Raw genomic sequence first — 12,672 nt, forward strand, 5'->3', positions numbered from 1 at the left:
CTTAACCTGTCTGTCGCGACACAAAAATGACGTTAAAATGACGTCCGTTTTCTTAATCTGTTTGCGTAAGAACAATGTATTCTATTTTCTATACCAATATACTTTAAAAAAGATATCAACGTGCAAACGATATGTTCATGACGTTATCTGAGGTAATAAGACGTCTTTCTATGACCACCTAAGACGTCAGAGAGATGTCACAAATATGACGTCTTTTGACCGCCTTTTTGAGCAAAAATACGACATTAGACGTCAGTTTGAGGCCCCTAAATACCGTCCATTTTCTGTGCTTATTCAATTTAAAAAGACATAATATGGCGCACCCCTTGATTTTATGTCAAGACATTCTTCAGTTGTTGGGTTTTTTTTTTCAAATTTTCTGAAAGCGCTATTCATCTTATACTTTTACTCTTCTGCCCCTCAGTGTGGAGTTAAAAAAATGAATGGGGAAATGTTTTCTGGCAATTTTCTTATTTTGTTTTGAGTGTATCAGGTATGCCTTAGTGGTCCTGTGTAATTTCTTAAAAAAACCCTTGCACATCCTTCACTTTCAACTCTTTAAATTTTGAAAAGATAGTTCTACTGCCTTGAAACGTGGCATTTATCATGGTTGGAATATGTTGATAGAGCATTCTCAATTTCAGCTTAACCTGATTATTCCTTCATTGTCGTTGGTCCTATTTAGTTTACATCCTGCTTTTTGCTATGTTTCTTTTTGTCCCATTTATCACAGAGCCAACACAGTTGGGTGAAGAGTGAGCGTTTAAATAGACCATGTACTTCAATTCATACTTTCCAGAATGTGTTCTTTCGTTCCAATATTTAGATATATAGGTTAGAAAAGTCCATTTGAATTGAGTTCTTCATCATTTCAAAGCTCAGAGTCTGCTCATTGAGAGTCTGTTCCTAACTAAAATTCCATGTCGGCGACTTTTTGTTGGTTTTGTGATGCAGGATCACAATGATATTTTCTCGTGGTTTGTTTGCTTGTTTGAATGTTTTGTTTGTTTGTTTGTTTGTTTGTTTGTTTGTTTGTTTTTGCTTTTGAGCAAAAATCTCACAAATTGTCGACAGTTTATGATGTCTGACATAGAATTGACGTCCTTCTGATGTGTCTCTCCAATATGTCGCTACTATCACGTGATGAACACGTCGAAAAACAACTTAAATTTGACGTCGTGAACACGCTGTCAATAAGATGTCGTGAATATGTCGCAATACTGACTTGTATTTAAAGTCTTTAGTATAAAGTTTGACGTCATAAATACGTCGAAACTGACGTGAATTGTGTCTTTGACATTAGGTGATAATGTCGGTTTTTTTTTGTGTTTTTTTTTTACGTCTGTCTTCAGCTATCAGGGTAGTCCCATGTATCAGTGAACTTCAAGGAAACTAGGACAAGCTGAGTTATTGTTAAGTACTTGTGCAGTTATTGCAATTGGGAAGACTACATTAGGCGTAATGACATTGTATTTAAAGGCCTTGTCACACATTTTCGGGCAAGCCTTGCGTGCAACTTGCGAAGAACCTTTTTTTTTTCTTCTTTTTTTTTGTACTACCCAGACGGCCCCCACAGATGACCCGCATATGACAGAACCTCTTTTCCTCTCTTACTATGCGTGCCTGGATGTATAAAGACTTCACGGTCTACTGCTCTGATTTTCCCAGTATAAAAAGACGAGACTGAAAGCATGTCGGTGTTTGCTCTGATGTGACGCATTCTATATTGTCGGGATGGAGATGAGGATGTTAACGATTCTTTTATAATGTGAAAGTAGCTAGTAGGAGTCCATTGAAGAAGAAACTTCGGCCTACTTTTGAATTTAAAGAGGAAATCCAGTCAAAAAAATGTTAGTCTGATTGAAAAAGAGTAAAATCTTACGGGTTCAAAGGTAAAAATTTGACTGAAATCAGATGAAAAACAGGGAAGTTATGACACTTTGAAGTTTTGCTCACTTCTGCAAAACGGTTGTTCTTGTACAGTGGATATGAATATGCAAATGATACAGCTCGTTTCAATCAGAACATGAAACACTGGGGACTGCGCCCATCGGCAGCTTGTATCTGTGGACACCCCGACCAGACTGCACACCATGTAATCCACAACTGCTCTACCCTCAGCCCACCAGAAAGCACCACCATCAATCTGACCAACCCCAACCCGGATACAGTGAGATGGCTGCAACCCCTGATCCAAATTGCATAGCTGACCCATACGCAAGAAGAAGCAGAAGATGAGACAGCTAGCCATGCCTTATCGGGTTACATAGTTCATAAGAGAAAACAAAAGATGAAAAAAGCTCGACTGATAAACCTCATTACCCATACACAGTTAAAATGAATGGCTGTGAGCGAATGAGTCATTTTTGTAAGATTGTTCGAAAGGTTTTCGGCGCTTGGGGGGGGGGGGAGAATTATGTGACAGGTATTATCCTACGACGCCAAGTATAGGCATAATTACGATAAATTTAATGTCTGACACGAAACAATTACGAAGGGGTTGCACAAGCAGTCAAAAAGAAACTATATAACTTAATTCTTGGTGTTTGTCGCAGTCTTATCCACTGGTATGCAGCAGAAAAGACGATTTTTGTTTTGTTTTCTTTCTGTGTTGCTCTTCTTGCTGCTGAGTGTATTTATAGTTGAGCATGTGCAAAAACATGATCACAAACATGGCATTACGGACGAAGACGAAGAGATGAAAAAAAAATATGACAAAAGGGGTGTTAACTGATACTCAAGTGACTGAGAAAAGACATAATGCTTGGAGGTATTGTACAGAAAAGGTACATTAAAGCTACTGCTATTTAGAGTCCGGAAGATATCAATCATAGTGGTGGGGTGGTAAAAGAAATAAGCTTGTTTCAGTTGTCTCACGAAGCTAGGAAAAACGGAAATAGACTGCGAGATTGGAATTTGGTAACCTTCGTCTGTCAAAGTATAGACCGAGCGCAGAGCTGCAGTGTTAGACTTCCCTTTCATGTTTAGTTTGGCGATTAGTTCATACCATTATTATAACTTTTGTTACCATTTACCACCGGCATTATGAATACATATAATATTCGCATAAATATGAAATGTGAAGAAAGACGAAAAAAAGAAGCGTGGCGACAGTTTTGTAAGAAGATGTAGAGCAACCTCCATGACTGTGATCTATTTATGTTCACCTGCAACTTTTAATTGCGCGGGCATTCAATTAATCACTAATATCTGACCTATGTTGTTAGAAATAGGCGCTATAATTGTAACAAGTGTGTGTGTGTGTGTGGCGGGGATTCCTCGTTCGCACTCACCCATCCAAAAGGACAGAACAATTTATAGGGTGAGTTCAGTGGCAGCGAAAGTGGTCTAGGGGTCCAGGTCTTACGTCACATCGTTGAGAATGATCTCGAGCGAGCGGACCACTCCGTTCTCCACACTTCAGGAAGGAGTTTAAGAGGAGGTCCAGGAGAAGCAACCACCTTTGCGGTCCTCTGTTCATGTTTTTATTCAGACCTGTTTTGGACTTTCATGATTCGGATGGTTCTGATGATAACGACGACGCTGCTTGGACCACTACCTTCAGAAACTTCTTCCGGCTTCTGGCTGGCGTGTCGACGTGTCTTTGAATAACGGTTTTCACAAGAAAATTAAGATGGTACAATGCACAAACACAAATGCGAAAAAGACAAGTAAAGAAAGATTGAAGACGAATTTGTTCCAGTTGTGTGTAAGAGTGTGCCTTCTTGTGTGGGAGTGTGTGTTTTGCCTCCTACTTTAGAACAGAATTGGCAGCCTTTTACTTAAACATCGAAGATTATTCAAGGTTTTGAATCTTAGTCGAATTAGAGTCCAATTTGTTGTACATGTGTTCCACCCAATGTTATTTAAACAAGGACAAGAACGTAGCTGTAAGCCAAGGAAATGTAAAATCTTTCCTCTATTGATTTCTACATGACGTTCACCCGTTCAATTCTAAATTCTGAATCCCAAATTATCTTAATACACAGGCCACAGTTCCAGTATGGAACAGCTTAAATGAGTACTCTCATTGTATTGTTATCAGGGTGACTTCATAAAGTAGTCGTTACTCCTTAGGCTCATACAACTTTATATGTTGTTTCTTGACATCACTTCCTTTCTTTCATATCTTGTAATCTATGCAATATTCCACGCATAGCCTGCTAGTTTCCGTTCAAATATACTTCACCTCCCTTAATACAACCATGTAGTTGTCAGGTGTGTCACCTATTATGCCACCTTAACCAGTGCGGTCGCTTAAAGGAGACCTCCAGATGATTTTCAAATTTTTACATTTGAATATATATAAATTAGTTATACTGGGTACAGAGTTTGAGGATTTGTAATGATTGGGATGAAAAATAAGAATGTTTTCGAAGTTTATAACAAATTGCAATGAACAAGGATGATGACATGGCAGCCTCACCATAAGAATGCATGAGATGTGGCTCAAGGAAGCAGCACAAAAGAAGAAGGCATGCATAGATTACACACAGGTGAGCTTGCAAGCATGCGGTATTGTAATGGAATGACATTGCTACAATTTCTGAGATATGTGAGGCTCCTATGTCATCATCTTTGTTCAGTGTAATTTGTTTAAGGTTTTTGAAAGTACTGTTTCTCTGCTCAAGAACCACAATAAATTCTACAAATCTATACATGAAGCTGTTGATTTATGTACTACATGATGTGAAATTATGAAAATCGTCCGGAATGCCCCTTTAACCCTCAAGGGTTCGTCACGCTTGATTACTTCCCATTGTCACAGAAGACTTATTATTGCATACTTGATGTGACAGTATGGCCCGAATTCGCGAAGGTGGTACAAATGAAACCATGGTTTAAACCATGGACAAAGACCATGGAGCGCCAAGTGTTGCAGGGAATATTTCGTTACGAAATCAGTCATTTCGTCGATGAAATGTTATTTTGTAACGAAATGACAACATTTTGTAAATAAATGAACATTTCGTCCACGAAATGATAATTTCGTTAACGAAACGGTCATTTTGTCGACGAAATGACCAATTTCGCTTAATTAGTTACTTGCCATTTGAGTTGATCTATGGTAGGCAGGTGAGAAGTCCCCTAGAGATTCTGAAGGACTTGTGGAGTGGTCAGACTCATGACACAGAGTTGAAGACCACGTACCAGTACGTAGTCGATCTCAAAGAGAGGTTGAAGAGTACGCTAGCAGCGGCTCACGAGGAACTACGTAGGGCAACATCCAGGAATGCAAAACACTACAATGCTAGAAGCAGAGACTCCAACTCTACCGCTTTCGACGGGAGATATCCCGCCGAAAACCCATTTTTGCAGAATCTCCCGTTCTCCCGCTTGAGATTTGATTTCTCCCGCTTGAAATGATTTCTTACTTAATTTCATTGTATGTTGAAAAATAGGCCTTAAATAGCGCGAGAGAGCATCTAGAACCCTAGACCGCAAGGGACTTTGCGCTGGTGATGTGCGCAATTTGGAGTCTCCCGTTTGCTAGGGGTCTCAGGCGGGAGAATCTCCAGATTAGAAGGTGCTTGGGGTTGGAGTCTCTGTAGAAGTAGACAGCGTAAATTTAACCCGGATGACAAAGTACTAATCCTCCTACCCACTGATCACAATAAGCTTCTCTTACAATGGAAAGACCCATTTAGAGTCGCACACAGACTTGGGGACAATAATTATTGTCTAGATGTCAATGGAAAGATGAAGACTTTCCACACCAACCTGTTGAAGAAATACTTGAGTACACAGAGAGAGTAGACAAGAATAAGGTAACCTCTAATCATGAAGGTTCTGATGTGTATGCTGCAGGGATGTTGGAAGTCATCGCTCAGGCCACGATCGTCTACCAGGACGACAACGACGACAACGACGAGGAAGAGGTAGTCGGACCTCCAACCCCCAGCCCCATGACCGTACAAGTCCCAGTCCTAGAAGCAAGCGAGACTGTAGAGGACTTAAAGTTCGGACCAGACGTGGAGGCTAAGCAGCAAGGCCAGATAAAGAGGTTGATGGGTGCGTATAGGGATGTCATGACTGACCTCCCGGGTAAGACACACCTAGACAGCCACGACTCAATCCGGCTGACATCAGATGACCTGGTCAGACAGAAACCGTATCCTGTCCCTCATGCCCTCCGCGGCGTAATTGAAGAGGAAGTTGAGAAGATGGTCGAGCTGGGAGTCATAGAAAAAATTAACTCCCCATACTCTTCCGCGATTGTGATCGTGAAGAAATCTGATGGCAGCAATCGCTTCTGCATCGATTTTCGACGGCTGAATCGCGTCACTGTCTTCAACGCCGAACCTCTTCCCAACGCAGAAGAAATATTCGCCAGACTGTCAGGACCACACTTCTTCTCCAAAGTGGATTTGAGTAAGGGATACTGGCAGATCCCTCTCTCAGATGACGCTAAGGAGAAGACAGCATTTCAGACTACAGGTGGGCTGTACCATTTCCGCGTAATGCCTTTTGGGCTAGTCAACGCACCGGCCACGTTCAGCCGAGTGATGCGGAAATTGCTGGCAGGCATGAAGCACGTGACAAACTACTTGGATGACATCCTCATACACACACGGACATGGGAGGAGCACCTCGATACACTACGCGAGTTGCTTCGACGACTGAGAGCAGCAGGACTGACTGCTCGCCCCAACAAGTGTCAACTTGGTTGCAAACAAGTTGAGTTCTTGGGACACTTCGTGCAACACGGAAAAGTCCAGTCCATGCTAGACAAAGTGGAGAAAATCCAGAACGCGATTAGGCCAGAAACCAAGAAACAGCTGCGAGCTTTCATAGGTCTGGCTAGTTACTGCAGACGCTTCATCCCAAATGTTGCGTCGATCGCAGCACCCCTGACTGACAAGACGAGGAGCCGAGAGCCAAGGCAAGTACAGTGGACTGAGCGTGAAGAGGAGACCTTCATGCGATTGAAGGGTAGTCTTGTAGAGAGCCCCATTCTCTGTCTACCCGATGTCAAACGAAGATTTATCGTTAGGACAGACGCCTCATCGACTGGGCTCGGAGCTGTTCTCCTCCAAGAGTACGATGGAGAGAAACATCCAGTCGCCTATGCGAGTCGTAATCTCTTGGCTCGAGAACAAGCCTATTCCCCGATCGAGCGAGAATGCTTGGCATTGGTGTGGGGAATTCACAAGTTCCAAACGTACCTTGAAGGCACTGAATTCACCCTTGAAACCGACCATCAACCTCTCCTCTATCTCAGCCATACCAAATGAATCAATAGCAGAGTGATGAGATGGGCTCTCGCCCTCCAACCATTTCGCTTTCGCATCGAAGCCATTCGTGGCTCCGACAATGTTGGAGCCGACTTCTTAAGCAGAAGCTGAATTTCTCTCTATTGCCCCATTCTCTGTTTTTAATGCATCTACTGTTTACATTTTGGCTAAGGTATATTAATTAGTGTGATATATATATATATATATATATATATATATATATATATTGATTTAGCTTAGGGGAACATATATCTTCCCAGGAGTAAATTCTAATTATAACCCCCTTTTTTCATTAGGCATGAAGAATGCATGTGAGCCTTTTGACAAACAGCATCACTTTATTTCATTTGACAGGTTACAGGGAGATAAAAGCATAATGAGTGAAATTAACTTCTATGTTGGGTTTGGTAAAGTAGTGAGAGAGAATAGCTCTTCTGTTGGGTCTGGCAGAATGTGATACGTTTTCTTGAAATGGGGGTAGTGTAAGCAGATCATTTAAATCTGATTGAAATACCCTCCAGTCTGGGAGAAAGTTAATTTGAATATGAATTTGGTTGGGTTGGTGGCATCCCACATGCAGGTGTTTGACAGCTATTGTTCCACAGCATAGTTAAGTTTGCAGCAGCCAGCGTATGTATAGGCCGGCTCACAAGAAGTGAAGCTGCCACACCCTGTCTTGTCACCAGACAGACCAGAAGCTAAGGCCCAATTCTGTAAGTTTCACTTTGTTTTACTTAAAATTCTGCAGTGTGGATAACGGTTTGAATTGCCCAGATATTAATTGATATAGTATAGTTATATTCATGGAGGTAAGCCATACCCCGTAATTATTGATACCAGGACAGTTTGGAAGCCCCTCCTTGTTGATTGCAGTTGTGATGTGAATACAGTTTAATTCAATTTAAGAAAGTTGACATAGGGTTTTTTGTTTTGTATTCGAGTTTGATATGAAGAGGACTGAAGATAATTGTAGGGAAAAAGAGTAATTTTGATAGCTGAAGTTTGAAGTATAGTGTGTTACAATAATTATGGGGAATTATGCCCCCGCGTAGTGAATTGTAGTGATGATGATGTTGTAGATTTAAAGATAATAAAAAGTTTTGGTACCTCAAAAGTTTCCCTGAATTTCCGTGTTTCAGGTTAAAGTACCTTTCAAATAACTAACACTGTGAGACTTACTCGCCCCAAAGTGCTCTCATTTCTTAGTAATCATGCAATTAACTGCGACCAGCAGCCCCATACGCATAGCGACCAGCAGCCCCATACGCGTAGCGTAATGGGGCTTCGCATTGTAGCATTCAGGATCATGACAGATTTAGTATCGCGGGTAAATATCAACTTAAAATCAAAAAAATTCTTCAATTTGAAGACTTACCAATTAAGTTGAAGTCTTGAAAACAGGCTTTGGGCAACGTTTGGTTCTGCCAATAGTCCCTTTCTGTTCGAATTGATGACTGAATGTGACTCTGTCGAGAGGACCTTGGGAGAGCTACATACACTGATTACTACGGCCAGCGCATACGCCCACATCACATGCGAACAAATTTCAAATCCACGAACGGATAAGATGTTTGTGTGCGCATGCGCTGGCCTTGGGAGAGCTACACTGAATTGACGGCCAGCGCATGCGCACACAAACATCTTATCCGTTCGTGGATTTGAAAATTTTTTTTGGATTTTAAGTTGATATTTACCCGCGATACTAAATCTGTCATGATCCTGTAAGCCACAATGCGAAGCCCCATTTAGCTATGCGTATGGGGCTGCTGGTCGCAGTTAGCTACTCAGTATGGGTATGGGGCTGCACGCTGCTGGTCGCAGTTATCATGCAATAATGGTTTCGTGCAATACGTGTACTACCTCGCCGCCGTACGGCGGCGGCTCTGGTACGAAACCATTATTGCATGATTACTAAGACATGAGAGCACTTTGGGGCGAGTAAGTCTCACAGTGTTAGTTATATGAAAGGTACTTTAACCTGAAGCACAAACTAAGACAAGGAAATTCAGGGAAACTTTTGAGGTAATACCAAAACTTTATATTATCTTTAATTGTCTGCTGTGTATTTTGAGATTAGGGTACATTTGACAGGCCCTTGTGATATTTCTGTATTTGTTATATAAATGGTTAAAGCAGGCCGTTTGAGTGTATATAAGATTATAATGCCCTTGTTATGTTACGGACTTGGTGACGGTAACAAGATAAAGGTATTATAGAAGTGGATAATTATTGTAAGACAGTTGACAGTTTGTAATATTTTTTCCAGACGGCTGTTAAGGGTATAGTGGAGCTTTGTCCACATGGATAAAGTCTTGAAGCTCACACAATTACCGGGTCGAGACTCCACAGGTGTCTCCTGTTCAGCCGCTGCCTGACCCGTTTGCCCGGATTTCCCTCGCCGAGTTCAAGACACACCCCTCCGCAATAACGCCGGTTATACGGGGCTGGATCCGTCGCCTTCGCTGAAACACGGTCGACCAGCCGAAGGACGTCGTTGTCGCCCCGATGACTCTCCAAGCGATCCGCGTTCGCCGTATCCAAGGACGAAAGGCTGTCGTCATATATATGGAGAACGCCGATTCGCGAAGCAAAGTCAGTATAATAACATTCAGTATTATTTGATAAACCGGTACCATAAGTTGGACTGAACTCTGAACCGACATTAAATTGTGGTCAGCACTGGTCAGGGATATGATTTGTTTTGGCAAGCCAAATGCCCAAGCCGTCACATAAGTCAATATTGTGAGAAGTGTTATGTCATTTTGGTTACTTAGTTAGTTTATAAGTCATAAAGATTAATATTGAGAGTTATTAGTTCTGGAGTAGGAAGGTAGTTAGTATTGGACGCATGGAATAACAGTCATTTAATCCGCGTGATATGTTTAAGCCCTGAGCTCAGAAGATCATTATATTGTAGGACCGGATGTATGATTTGAAGACGTGATTCCACCTTAATAAGTGCACACATGATTTTTAACGGTACCTTATCTCTTCATATATTTAATTTCGGGTGATCAAACTGCCTCATCTAGATCAATAAGTTAGTTCACGTGTAACACACTGTGACATGGTGCCACATAGTAAAACACACTGTGATTCGCAGTTTGAAACACAGTGTGTTATGTCACACTATGGTTACCTGTGAAATTTGGACACGTGGTAATGCTGTGTTATTACCATACTGTGGAAAATCACAGGGTGGATACTGTGGTAAAGGGTGTCATTACCACATTATACCTGAAAATATCACAGTGTGCCACATGCACATAATCTGTGGGAGGTAACACAGTATGTCAAACTGAAGCATCTCATACTTTGTTATTTACCACAGTCTATTATACTGTGTTATCTACCACAGCCCCTCACAGTCTTTCACTCTGTGTTATCAACCACAGTTGGAAACAAAAATCTGGGATAATCAATGGTCATATATCCCAGAATTAACCTGATAGTCGAGTGAAGGATTTGAGGACAAACATAGCCCTACTTAGTAACCTCTCCTACTCCTAATTAGGAGTAGGACAGGCCATATGAGACTGTTGTTTGAGGTAATATTATAACCTGAAACAACAGTCTCATATGGACTGGTAAAATTCTAGTCCTATGTGGATCTATATAGTCAGCCTATTCCTAGTTGGTCATCGGGTGTATCAGTGCATGTAAATATTTATATATATATATATATATATATATATATATATATATGAAGGGTTTGTTTACAAAAACCGATAAGTCCATTTTTGAAGATTTTGAAGGACAATCTCTGTCATAAAGTAAAAATAATACCTTTTGAATGATATATTGTTCACTACATATAAAGGTATATTTTTGAAGTTATGGTCAAAAGAAGCAAAAATTTTCTTATCATTCTCTTTATTTTTCTTCACCTTTAATCGCAAATATCTCCATTTGGCAAATATGGACTTATCGTTTTTTGCAAACAAACTCTTCATATATATATATATTATATATATAACGAAGAATCAAGAAATAAACTAGTAATGCATTATTTCGCCATGAGTTTATTGAGCAACTCAAATTTTCGGTGGCCTCCAACTTCTTCAGGAGTCTCGACGGGGAATGTCAATACCAAAACATAAATTGAACATGAAGAGCGCGCACTCATATACACAGAATTGGTTGCCATGAGAGTGCGTACCCTTTACAAAGATGTTGCCATGTAGACGCATTAATGTAGTCAAGGTACCCCACGCGTAAGGAGGAGGACATTGACATGTTTATTACGTAACAATGGTGTTAAATTACTTTGTATCATCACATGTTATGATATTGACATAGAGTGCGCGCTCTTCATGTTCAATTTATGTTTTGGTATTGACATTCCCCGTCGAGACTCCTGAAGAAGGTGGAGGCCACCGAAAATTTGAGTTGCTCAATAAACTCATTCTTATTGTCGAAATAATGCATTACTAGTTTATTTCTTGATTCTTCGTTGTATTGGAGCCAATACGTGAATTCGCAACATGTTTGGACATATAGATTTATATATATATATATATATATATATATATATATATATATATACTTAGTATATATATATATATATATGTATATATAATTATTAGAAGAAAGAGTCTCAAGTACGCCATGGATCCAACGATTACACAAAAATTTTATTACAAAATTTTCGGTCTGCCTCAGACCTTCGTCAGTGCAAAGACAATGATGGACAATGATAAACATGAATCATAACAACAATGCTATGCGCGTCATGCGCGTAGTGCGTTGCCCTGGAGCTGCGTTGTCAAGGAGAGCGCTGATACGTATGGGGGTATGGTAGAAAGTGAAATCTCAATGAATACTGAACTCAGACTCAACAAAAGTTTCAAGTGCTTGTTTGAATCATACTATGCTATATATACTCTTTATAAAAATACATAGCTTTATATACGTCCTTGTAATAATAGACTTTAGCGACTCTATTTTTTTCGTAGATAAACTTCGAAGAAAAGACGCATATAAAGCATTGATTACAAATGGAGAAGAAATTAAAAGGAATGAGCTAATAATACAACTAGTTATTAGAGCATCTGTTTACTGTAAAAATAAAAATTGTACATATATATATATATATATATATCCCCAGTTGGCACCTTAGGGAGACATATTGGGGGAAGTGTCTTCATTAGGGAGACAACTGGTCATTAAGGAGACAATTTTCGTGTCTCCATTGCGTAAACTGCCATTGAACATGTATATAATAAATTTGCATATAAAACAAACGGCAATGTCTTCCAAATGACCCATCTAGGAGTATATATATATATATATATATATATATATATATATTATACGGATAATCAAGACATCATATCAAAAAAAAATAGTGTTCAGTACAAATATAATGAAATCTCAACATTAACTCAATTAAAATCTAACTCAACAGTTCCGAGCGTATGTGCATATTATATGCATG

This window comes from Diadema setosum, chromosome 3 (genome assembly GCF_964275005.1).
Source record: "Diadema setosum chromosome 3, eeDiaSeto1, whole genome shotgun sequence".
Classification (NCBI taxonomy): Eukaryota; Metazoa; Echinodermata; class Echinoidea; order Diadematoida; family Diadematidae; genus Diadema; species Diadema setosum.